Below are 12,669 nucleotides of genomic sequence, written 5' to 3' on the forward strand. Positions count from 1 at the left end.
TGACGTCTGCCAATTGTGTCGAACTCTTCCTCTGAACCCCGACCCAGCAGGATTAATAAATTGGCGGGATCAGGGTTCGTGCCGAGGTATGACATTGTGCACGGCATGTCGAATTCCCCCCCCCCCCCCCCCCGCGCTTGGCGGGTGGGCCGCCGGGGTACTGTTTTTACAGTCAGCCGCTCTAGGCGTGCCTGTGTAGTTCACAGTCCTCCGGGCGCAGGTCGAGCGTGGGGTGAGGTGGGGGGCCGTCGGGGGGCTGCTTATTATCAGCCCCTCTAAGTGCCCCTGTGTAGTTCCTGGTCCTCCAGGCACGGGTCGGGCCTTGCTCTTGTTACCTGTCGGCCTGGATTAAGGGATCAACCTCCTTTTTGGAGTGTTTGTCTCCCCAGTGTGCCAGCTGACCCCATGAGATTATGGGGGGAAGCCTCCTTGGAGAGCCTCGGAGCCTCCTCCTCAGGGAGTTTCAGAGCCTCCTCAGGAAGTTCTTCGGAGCTTTCCCCCCCCTCAGCAGAGCCTCCTCCTCAGAGAGAGAACCTCCTTACAGAGCCCCCTCCTCCGGGAGTTTTCAGAGCCTCTTCCTCAGGGGGTCCTTGCGGTGTGCCAGGCGGAGAAGGGCCTTCACCTGTTGTAGGCCCTGTCCGATACGCTGGCGGTGTAGAGGGTGGTGTCACCAGTGAACGCCTGGAGAGGTCTCGATGCCACGGCCTCGTTGACCTCACCAGGTCCCTTTTTGGGGGTCCTGGCCCCCGGACTTGGCGGTAAGCCTTGAGTGGCCTGGGGCTGGGTCCCCCTTCGCGCCCCGCTGCTACGGCTTCGCCCGCAGGGTCTGGGTTTTTGAATCCCGACCCCTCGCGGGCAGCGTCTGGGTTTTTAAGACCCCGACCCCACGGGGTGTGGAAGCGGTAACACAGGCTTTTGTTTTCACGTACGTTCCCTGGTAGCGTGCAGGGCGCTTCTGTCCCGTGGTCTGCTCACCCTGTGCATTTGTTGGGTGCTGTCCCCTCTTTCGTCGGTGTCCTATTTTTTTTCTCACATACATGAGACAAGACAGCACAAAACGGCAGTATCAATAATAATAACAACAACAATAATGACAGTGGAAATAATAAAAACAAGACAGACTATAAAGGTGAATTACCACAGATGAGACAGAAGACAAACAAACATACAAACAACAGGAACATGGCTCAGATACATTTCCTAAGTTACACAATATATACAAAGCAAGAGTGGAGTTTAACTCATTGGACGCCGACAATGCTTATATACGTGTTTGTCTGACAACCGTTGAACGCCAACCACGTGTATATATACGTTATTTGATCGTTATTTCTTTTATTCAATATTTCCATTCATTATCCATCCAGGGAGCCTGGTGTTATCATGGGGCTGAGTCTGAGATCGCTAAAGTGCAATACCGGCCGCATCCTACCAGGCGGTGGTATCGAGTACCATTTGAAACCTTGTGTATTGGGCTGTGTGTCGATGAAATGCATCCGGGTGCTCTTTTCTACTAACCTGAACCTAGGGCTTCACCCGATCGCATCGAATCGTTTTCGGGACCCCCGATTCATTATGCTGTGGTGGGTTATGTCGTGGGCCAAATGGACATACAATCTACCAGATGGCAATCAAATTATTAGAATATTCTTTTTGGAATCCCACCGGCCACAGGTAAGAGCAATTTAACGTAAATTTCAGCTTGATTGTGCCTTGTTTTCATAGCCATCACCATGATCAGCATATGTTGTTGTACTAACGAATGCCGTTATTGGCAATCAATTAATCAGAAACGACCCCCCCCCCCCTTTCATGCATTCATGATGGAACATAATACAGATCATATGCATTTACATTTTTTATTGTAGCGTGTGTAGGGACAAAATTCCAATGGATTTAGTATAATACACATCACAGGCTATTACTAGCCTCCCAGGAATTACCATAGACCACTCTAAAACCATACTTATATTCACCACGGTATAAAACGGGAATGTATGGATGGAAAAATTATAAATTCTTTACATATTGAACGATAGATACTCAAATGGGCCATAGTATTGCATCCATAGCTATAATATAGAATATAGTTATAGCCCTGCAAACAAGGTGACGGACTGCATTCGTTTAATGTGTGGCAGCGCCATATCCCAGAAACAGCGTGGCAGCCAATGAGTTAAGAGGTCGGCTCCTGGACAGCGATAGCACTAATTGGACCAAAATAAGCTGTGTGTCGTGTGTGGGCGTTCTATATGTGTGTGTGTATGTCTTATGTGTGTATTTAATATATATGTGTGTTTTATGTGTATATGTTTTATATGTAAGCGCGTGTGTGTGTACGTGTGTGTCTTATGTGCATGTGTGCATCATACATGTGTGTGTGGATGTGTGTGTGTATATATGAATGTACTTTTATAGACATTGGGATACCCCCTGTAGCTACACAAAGCGCCGACAAAACAAGGCAGTAATGATCTATAGGCTATGGATAGTGGGGAAACCCCCCAAGTACAGTAGCGGACAGCGCAGGTCCAATATGAGCTAAATATGGATCCCAGATCTCATAAAAGGTGTCCAATTTGGAGTGCAGCATGCATGTGATGTATTCACAGGGAATACAGTCCATAATAATATTGTAATATTGTGCCATGATATTTTTGATGGAACCTCACTGTAGCGACTATCCTGATGTCCTGGTAGGCGCTCGGTTGGGTGCGGGAAATCCTCGTCTTTGGCACGCAATTAGAACAAATGTAATGTCCAGTCGGTGTCACCTGCCGTTGGGTGAAGTTCCCATTTAATTGAACTGTATTTAACATAATACAGTACATGGTTGATGAGCCAAACAATAGTTTCTGCATAATGCTGTTAATAATAGTGAAAACGAGCGAGGGTACGTGCGTGTGGTAAAAAACGTGAGACCTCTCCGTCACCCATACCTTCATACCTTGATTGCAATAGCCTGCATCTGTGCCTTTATTCAAAACCCATGCGCTCCGCGCTGCCACCCAGTGATGAACCCAGTGATCGCATGGTTGTTTCCATTGAAAAGCCCAGTGCTACTGTTGCAACACAATCGTCTTTTTGTGCAACACAATCTAAACAAAAGCCATGTGGAGACTGTGTTGTTGTGGGTGGGCGTAGCTGGAAACTCTCGAAGCGCAGGCGGCTCTTTCACGTGCAAAATACTCCAACCTCCGTCTAGGAGGACAGAACTTGTCTCAAACAGCCTTTTTTTAAACAGATAATTGTTACTATTAGAGATATTATAACTGTTCGCTGTTATAGTAAATATGTGAAATATGTGAAAATAACTAAAAAATCCTTGTTTATTTTTTTCTGAACATTCCAGCCCCCCAACTTGTCGGCATGATCGCTAGACCCGGTCACATATGGGTCCCTCCATGTTCCCACCCTCAGCCTGCCTACCTGGGCCGGTCTACACACCTGAGACTCATCTCATCATCACTGAGCCTGCACCCCTGCCACTCCTGGTCCGAGTGTTGTTTCACCTGTCTTGGTATTAGGACTCTTATCTGGACCTCCATACTATATATACCGGTATATTTATAATGTTTTGTGAGCTCTGTAGCCTGCATCATTCTAACCCCTGTTCTCCTGTGTGTAGGATCACACACCTCCGGCCTGCACCCCCACCGTTGGACATCACCAGCCTGGACTATCCCAGGACCTCATGGACACACCTCACACACCTGTATTCCCTCACTGCCTGCCTTGTCATCTACCGGGTTTACCATTAAATACCCTAAACTGCCTCATTCTCCTGTGCCTTGTGTTCTGCTCTTGGGTTCTATAGACACCACCCTAACATGTACAGGGTCTGTAATGGGTCTGTAATGTACAGGGTTTGTAACGGGTCTGTAATGTACAGGGTTTGTAACGGGTCTGTAATGTATAGGGTTTGTAATGGGTCTGTAATGTACATGGTCTGTAATGGGTCTGTAATACGGGAAAGAATAGGTATGAGGCACCAGATCTCTGACCGATTGTTATGTCCTGATCCACTCTGAGGCGGAAGCAGCCGGAGTTAACTCAGTACTTAAAACACGAACAGCAGAGTAGTCATAAATTTCAATTTGGACCAACGCCCCTGATTTACACACATTCTTATAAATATCTTGGTTTCACCTTTAATGAGTACATGTGCTTCATAGAAGGAAGGAAAATAATGTCTGAGTCAGCAGGAAGGGCGCTAGGGGGCGTGTTGAGTAAAATGAAAGTGTGCACTGACCTTGGGTTTTCAACATTTACACAATTATTTGATTCAATGGTGGGTTCTGTTTTGTTTTATGCTGCTGGAGTATGGGGTTTTGATGATGCACCTGAATGTAATGCGATCCAGAACCGGGCCATAAGATACTTTTTAGGAGTCCATAAATACACACCAAAAGGGGCTATAGAAGGGGACATGGGGTGGGATTCTTGCTTGGTCAAGCAAAAAGGTGAAATGGTGAGGTTATGGAACCGCCTGGTCCAGCTGCCAAATGGCAGGGTGACTAAAAAGATTTTTAATTGGGACAGAGCACACGGTCATCCCTGGTCAAGAGAGATGTCTATGATTTTTTCTTCCACTGACTTGAGTATGATTTTTATGAACAATTTGCAGTGTAAGGTTCACATAATTAAAACAAAATTATCAACAATCCATCAGGATAAGTGGAAGGTGGAGATTTTGAAAAAACCTAAACTTAGAAAATATATTGCAATTAAAAATGAGTATTTTACTGAACCTTATGTAATGTTAAACTTAAAGAGAAGACGGAGGTCTCTGTGTGCCCAGTTGAGGTCTGGCACCCTGCCATTGGCTGTGGAAGTGGGTAGATTCCAGGGTAAACCTGAGGAGGAGCGGTTGTGTGTTCTGTGTGATCTGGGAGTGGTGGAGGATGAATATCATTTTGTTTTTTATTGCCCTTTGTACACCACTTTGAGGAGGGCTTTATTTGAAAAAATTCAAATTGTAAATCCAGATTTGTTTTGGCAGTCTGAGAGCTGTATGTTGAGTTGTTTTTTTGTGGAGGACATCTTCGGTTTTGCAGGATTTTTGGAGAAGGCATGGCACCTGAGACAAAACACACTGTATCCTATATAATTGTATTTGAATTCACCTCGCTTTTCTGTTTATTTACATTGAGTACAGCTTGTGTTATATTACGTTTTATTGTATTTTCTTGTATTTTTTTGTATGGCCATCTTGGTCTATGTCATTTGTTAAGTAATTGGTAAAGTATATTATTATATACTTATTGTTATGTGTCTTGTAAGCCCATATGGGCTGGGCATACATCTGTATGTAAGACACGAAAATTAAAAATATCAAATCAAATCAAATCAACTGGAAGACAACTGATATCCCCAGTTCAAAAGGTAGGCGATACTGCCACCTGGCGAAATTCGATCGTCATTGCAATTCCAACGTAGGCAGCGGTGCCAGGGAGACCCAGGCAGCTCCGAGTGAGTGTTTAGAACGGGGATCAAAGGAAAAAGATCAAAGGATCCTATACTCGTTTTTGGCGCTCAAGCGTAGCTGTAACATTATTATTACAGGTGTGTGTGTGTTTTCAATACAAAAACTCACTCACCCAGTGATGTGGTTCTTTGACTTGACCTGACCTGGACAGATTGGTTAGATCCGAATACCCAGTGGTGGTCCAGGGAACTTTAGGACACCTCCCGCTTTATCAAACAACAGACATCTCCAGCAAAATAATTGTCCTCGGTTAGCCGAACCAGTTATCCATTCAGTCCTCTTGTAATTGTCAACATTAAAAGTACGTTGTCCACCCTTATTCCCGGATCTTGTCTGAACAATGCACGGTTGTGGTGTCGGCCTTCCATTTGCTTTGATTTGAATTTTTTTTGTTTGTAATTTTTTATTTATTTTTTTTTTAATATTTTGTTCCCCTTTTTTTTCTCGTTTTTCTCCCCTCCCAATGTTAGTCGTTATGCCAATTCCTAATCCCCTTCCTGGTTGTTGTGCACTTTACCCCCTACCGTCGGTCTGGGAGGGCGGAGACTATCACATGCTTCCTCCGACTCATGTGTACCCAACCCACCACTTCTTTTCACCTGGCAGCGCGGACTCTCACTGGGAGAGTGTAACACGTGGAAGGTCACACTACCTCCCTCCAGATCCTTCCCTCGCTGTGCAGGTGCCCCGACCGAACTGTAGGAGTCGCTGTTCACAACGACCCGGACCCACCCTTCGGCTCCCCTCCCGCTGACTCTGCCAATTAAGCCAGTATGACGGCCGGCCAAGCCGGAGGCAACGCTGACAGCCGGATTCGATACCAGTGTCTCTCACCTGGTGACGAGCGCTTAGTCTGCTGCGCCTTGTAATTTTTATTTTGTGAAATAATTTACTAAGAGATACTCGACGACGGAGATCTCAACTTCCATTGTTTGTTGTTGATTGTTCAACTGGCTAGCTAGCTAGAACTTAGAACAAGGCGATGCCGTTGTCACGTTTAGCTTTTAATGTGATTTGATTGGTCTTGAGCTTCTGGCAGCAACATCTTAGTGGAATCCTCAGGTAACCAGGCTGGTGGGCCGTTAACACATTGAGTACAAAGCACGAGTTTATACAGGTTTCGAATCCATGCGTTGTAGACAGAATCACGTATAAAGCCGTGGCAAGTTGTTATTGCTTTTATTCCATTTTAATAACCTGTTCATGGTCGTGGAGCGGCACTGCAGATATTCCCTAGTCTGTGAGTTCGAGAATGTGCAATACCGGCCAGATCCTCTTAGGGGCGCCATCGTTCCACTGCAGTATGCCCTGTGGCAAAAGGAAGCAGACTTGTTTTCTTTCCTTCAATGTATATTCCAGTAGCATGATTGTGGATCTACAGCCTGGTATCTTGGATTACGTTTCGGATCGCAGATTTCACCATGTAATAATCAGCCAATGGACATATCGATCTACCAGATGACGATCGATAACGGGGAAATGCTCAGGGGGATCAGGCCCGACCACGGTAAGATCCCCTTCACGTAAATTACAGCCCCATCGGACACCGATCTGATAGCCAACCAGGCGAACGGCCTATGTGGCTAGTTAGACGAACACTGCTATTGGTAATCAATAATAATAAACGACGTCCCCCGCCCCCCCCCTTTCATGCACACATGCTTTGGGACAGTCTCGATCATATGCAGTTTCAGTTATTTCTTTAGCATCTGTAAAACGGAAATGCCATTGGATATAACGTTAGCAGCTATTAGCCATTTATCTAGCCTCCCAGAAAATATACGAGACAAAATCCGCTATAATGCTTATATTCACGGCGCTATAAAATGACAACCTATTGATGCATTTTTTTTTCTTTAAGCCATTTTGAAGGGACGGTTTATGAACTCAATTGACAATGAGAATGGACAGATAGCAATACTATAAAGTATAGATTTAGCTCTACAAAAAGACACAGGTTTGTTTACAAAAGCTGGTCCTCAACCATTATATTAGACAGGCCCCAGTGGTCGCCAATGTGTTAAGACCAACCCCATTGAATTAAGCTTGAATCTTATTGGCAAATATTTTTTACTGTGTTTTGTAAATGGATGCCACATTGGCATCCAAGCCTGGCTTCATGTCAATCAAAAGAATGCTCCAGAGAAGAGAAGTGTACCTACATACCTGGCTGCCTGCAGCCAGTCAGTGCAGTGTTATAGAGAGTGTGCGCAGTTTCGCTCGTTCGGTTAATTTCTCCAGGAGGGAGACAATTATTATAACACAGAGATGAAAAATATTGATTTTCTTATTATTAAACAATAAAAATATTTATTTATTTATTATTATTATAATTTATTTTAATTCTATACTGGTCATATGTTTGGGGAAGCTTGGCTTCCTTTCGCTGCCATGAATATTTGCCACTGGTAATGTACAGGGTCTGTAATGGGTCTGTAATGTACAGGGTCTGTAATGGGTCTGTAATGTACAGGGTTTGTAACAGGTCTGTAATGTACATAGGGTGACCAAATCCATATGATCCAAATGCAGGACAGCGTGTCGATTTTGCGGGACATTTGTTGAAATTGCGGGACAGTAATGAATATGTATACAATAATCATGTTTACATAATGTATTCATTTTGATAAAAATATAAGCATTTAATGTATTAAAAACACAATAGTGTTGTGTCTTAATTGCTTATACTCATAATCACTGTATAGAAGAATAGCACAATCCAACATGCTGTTAAAATTACCTACCGACTCCTAGCGGTTATATGGAGTTAAGATACATGAACCCTGTGATCTCTCTTGCAATGTGATACTGAAGTGCATACATGCATTACATTGTCTACACTGGTAGTGGCTTCCTTGATTCTAAACCTGTGCAGAACACTACAAACATGTCATTTATCATTCAATGATAATCTGACAAAATTGTACAATTATTAAAATGCTAATACTTTTAATACTTTTTTATCATATATACATTTAATTGTTTTAAACTTTAATTAACAGGTTAAATGTAAATTCGTAAACAGGATGAATATAATAACATGAGCATTAGTAGGCCTGTGTTATGGTCTAGAGTGTTATCCTCTAAGTGAAATACATATATATATATATATATATATACTAATGAAAACAGCAGTGAACAACAGGAAACAACTATATATACAAAATATATCCTATGGGGAACAATAGGCTATAGGCTAAGCAAATGGCTGTAACATGCACGATTTGCGTCTCGAACATAGAAATGTGCCTCTGAAAGTTTCAGCACCATGGAGAGCACCATAGTGCTTGAGGAATTTATATTTATTACTGGACTGTGCAGCTTCTAGTAGAGCCTTCTGACCAAGAGCATATTTATAAAAAGCTGCACATGTGAGAGAGAAATTAGTTTTGACTTGTATTTCTCTCTTCACGAGCTCCACACTGCATCTATTTCTCTGGTCCGTCCACGCGCCGGTCATGAGGGAGAACAACCTCTCTATGAACGCATTCGTGACAGGGATGCTCAGGAAGAATGAAGCCAGCTGGGTCAGGTTGGGGGTCTGGATGTCCTTCAACAGCAGCCCACACTTCACTCCAACAGCAGCCCCCACTTCACTCCAACAGTCGCCTCCATCTCCACCACTTCCTTCTGACGTGGAACGATTAAACAAAACTCCTCGAGAACGCATCCATGTCTAACAATAAGGGCTTCAGCTGTAGCGCACAGGTCAGTGAAGCTGACATTTCTCTTTAGAGACATGACAGAAAGAGCCTTCAGATCATTCTCATTGGAGAAATTGAACCACTTCTCGAGGTAGACGATGGCAGATCTGTAGAACGATGTGAAGTCTGCTCTTGTCTTTGTCACAATCTGGGAAGTGGCGGAGAAGGACACTGGCCTCTGTTCCAAAGAAGGAATCCGTGAGCCTTTGCTGGAGTTTCCCACGCAGGGTAGAGAGGATGGGGTAGACCTCGCATACAGTCACGTCATCCCCCAATAACCAATAACCAATAGCCAATAACAGCTTGCATATTATAGTACCTGGCGCAAGCTGTTTATTGTAATGTAGTACTTGCGGTGCGTGCATTAGTGCATGTTTTGGGGATTAATGAGAGGACAAAAACAATAATTATTAATAATAATAATAATAATAATAATAATAATAATAATAATAATAATAATAATAATAATAATAATAATAATAATAATAATAATAATAATAATAATAATAATAATAATAATTGTTTATTGAATTGCGGGATACTTATTGAAAGGCGGGACATTGTTCTTCTCTTGCGGCATGCGGGACAGAGGGCTGAAATGCGGGACTTTCCCGCACAAATCGGGACGTTTGGTCACCCTAAGTGTACAGGGTGTGTAACAGGTCTGTAATGTACAGGGTTTGTAACAGGTCTGTAATGTACAGGGTCTGTAATGGGTCTGTAATGTACAGGGTTTGTAACAGGTCTGTAATGTACAGGGTCTGTAATGGGTCTGTAATGTATAGGGTTTGTAATGGGTCTGAATTAGGTAAATCCTGGAATCGGATGTGAAAGGAGTATATTGCACTAAGGCAGGGAAATAAATAATCATTCAATTTATGGAAATACTGTGACACGAAATGATCCCCCGGGGACTTTATTTATTTATTTTATGGATGTGTGGATCAGTGGCGTCGTTAGTGTTTTTCTCCTAGCCCCGGACCTTAAAAAAAAAAAAAAAAAAAAAAAAGTTGTTTAAATTTTTTTTTTTTTTTATGTCAGCATCCCCATTGACTGTGCTGAATGTTTGTTAGTGTTTGGTATTTTTTGTTGGTTTTTAGTACTTTTAATCCATTTTTAGTAAGTAGTTTTCATTTGATCCTATCATTCTTTCATTCACCGATTTGTGGACTTGAAGATGTGCACTTTAACACAGCAGCACCTGGAGCCATCCATACCCATGTCCAGTGTCCACTGACAAAGACATGCTCATGATACTGTGATAAACTATAATAAGCTTTAATCGAACCCTGGGCCCCGTTCCCCGTACCTGGATAACTGAGTTAGCCGGATAACTTTCGGGTAAGTCTGACTTAAGCCGGACTTTCCGATTCCCCGTACCTGGATTTTCCAAATCACCATGACAACAGATCCAAAAGTTTGAGCCTGGTCGAAAGCAGAGTTTAAGTTCAAGTTAGCCTGAACCATCGCCACGCCCCCGCAAAAAAGTGACAGCCCGTTTCCTGAAATTATTCCCACAGTCTACGATCTGCATTATACTATTCTGAATTACGTTTTTGTGCTCCATTCTTCCAGAGGGGGCTTTTGAAATGTAAAATAGACCCAAAATGCTGATACTAAATTCACTTTGTCCTAAATAATGCACGTTATATATACCGTGGCGCTCGCTCGGTGCGATGTACACATTATGACGTGGTTATTTTAATTGTAACTGGGATTAAGATGTCTGATGAGATGCGCTGTTTGACGGATTTGAGAAATTGAATGAGCCGTTGACGTCACATTAATGAATGAGGATAAAGAAATAAAACTTCATTCAAAATAAAGAATATTCTAAACACGGGTCTCTCGTTCATTAATGTATAAACAATGAATTTATCCCATCTGGCACAGTGGCGCAGCGGTAGTGCTCAAGCCTACCAACCCAGCGACCGGTGTTCGAAACCCTGTGTTTCCAATATAATTTTTTTGAATATAATATTAATGATTATACGCCAAAGTAGCCTGGTTTTAAGTTAAAATATTAAAAATCTACATGCATTGAGGATGTCATTCTTTATATAGCTCTCAACGTGCACCAAATTGAATTATTCCTATATTGCAAAAAGAAGGAAAAGACTAGGGTTTCGAACCCCGGTCGTCTGCGTGAAAGTCAAAAGAACAACCCGTTAGACCAGTGGTTCTCAACTGGTCTAGCCTCGGGACCCAACATTTTCCTTAGTCATTAAGTTGCGACCCAACATTTTTAACCACTATGATTTATGTAAAAAAAAGAAATTTGCAGTAATACGCAATCTTTCAAAATATGAAATAAACACAAACAAGTGCAACAAAAGTGCAACTATTGCTAAAAACCAAATGAAATAAAATAATTATAAATAATATATGCTTCTTAGCAGATTTCTTAGCTTAACATAACAGACCTAAATTTGGGGGAACTAATGGGATAACTGGGGTTGCAACAAAAGTGCAATTAGGGCTAAAAACCCAATGAAATTAAATAATAATAAATAATATGCTTCTTAGCAGATTTCTTAGGTTAACATAACAGACCTAAGTTTGGGGGAACTAATGGGATAACTGGGGTTGCAACAAAAGTGCAACTAGGGCTAAAAACCCAATGAAATTAAATAATAATAATAATAATAATAATAATAATAATAATAATAATAATAATAATAATAATAATAATAAATAATTATGCTTCTTAGCAGACTTCTTAGCTTAACATAACAGACCTAAAGTACGTTTGGGGGAACTAATGGGATAACTGGGGTTGCAACAAAAGTGCAACTAAGGGCTAAAAACACAATGAAATAAAATAATAATAATAATAAATAATATATCCTTATTAGCAGACTTCTTAGCTTAACATGCAGGGAACTAATGGGACGGGGAGGACGTGACCCTCTTTGCGCCGCCTCTGTGCCTCAAATAGATTCGCTATCAGCTCTATCTTTAATCTTTCAAAATGTTCAGTTGCTATCGCTATTAGCTCTATCTTTAATTTTTCAAAATGTACAGTTGCTATTGCATGCACTCATCTGTGTTCCACTACACACATGAGTGCATGCTTACCAACTGTCCGTCTGCAACACTACTATCACCAACATCTAAGAAGGGAGATCCCGCCTTGAATGGCCCTTCTAAGGTTTCTCTCCTCCACACTGCCTGTGGAGCTTTTTTCCCTATTGTTAGGTTTTAGTGAGTTTTTCCTTACCTTCGCGTGGGGTATGTCTGGGAGTGCTTGCATTCTTTCATTTATTTGCATTCATCTAAAAATGTTTGGACCTTATGGTGTTCTTGTTCTGTTCTTGACTTATTGTTATGTTTTCTTCTTGACTTGTATAAAGAAGATCTGTACGGCCCATGGGGACATTAACGTGTGTTGTCGGGCCCTATAAATAAATTTGATTTGATTTGATAACTGGGGATGTTGTTTGCTCCTGACAAGAGTCTCAAAGTCTGGGGTGATGG

Source organism: Notolepis coatsorum (genome assembly GCF_963971535.1).
Source record: "Notolepis coatsorum genome assembly, chromosome: 7".
NCBI classification, from domain to species: Eukaryota; Metazoa; Chordata; class Actinopteri; order Aulopiformes; family Paralepididae; genus Notolepis; species Notolepis coatsorum.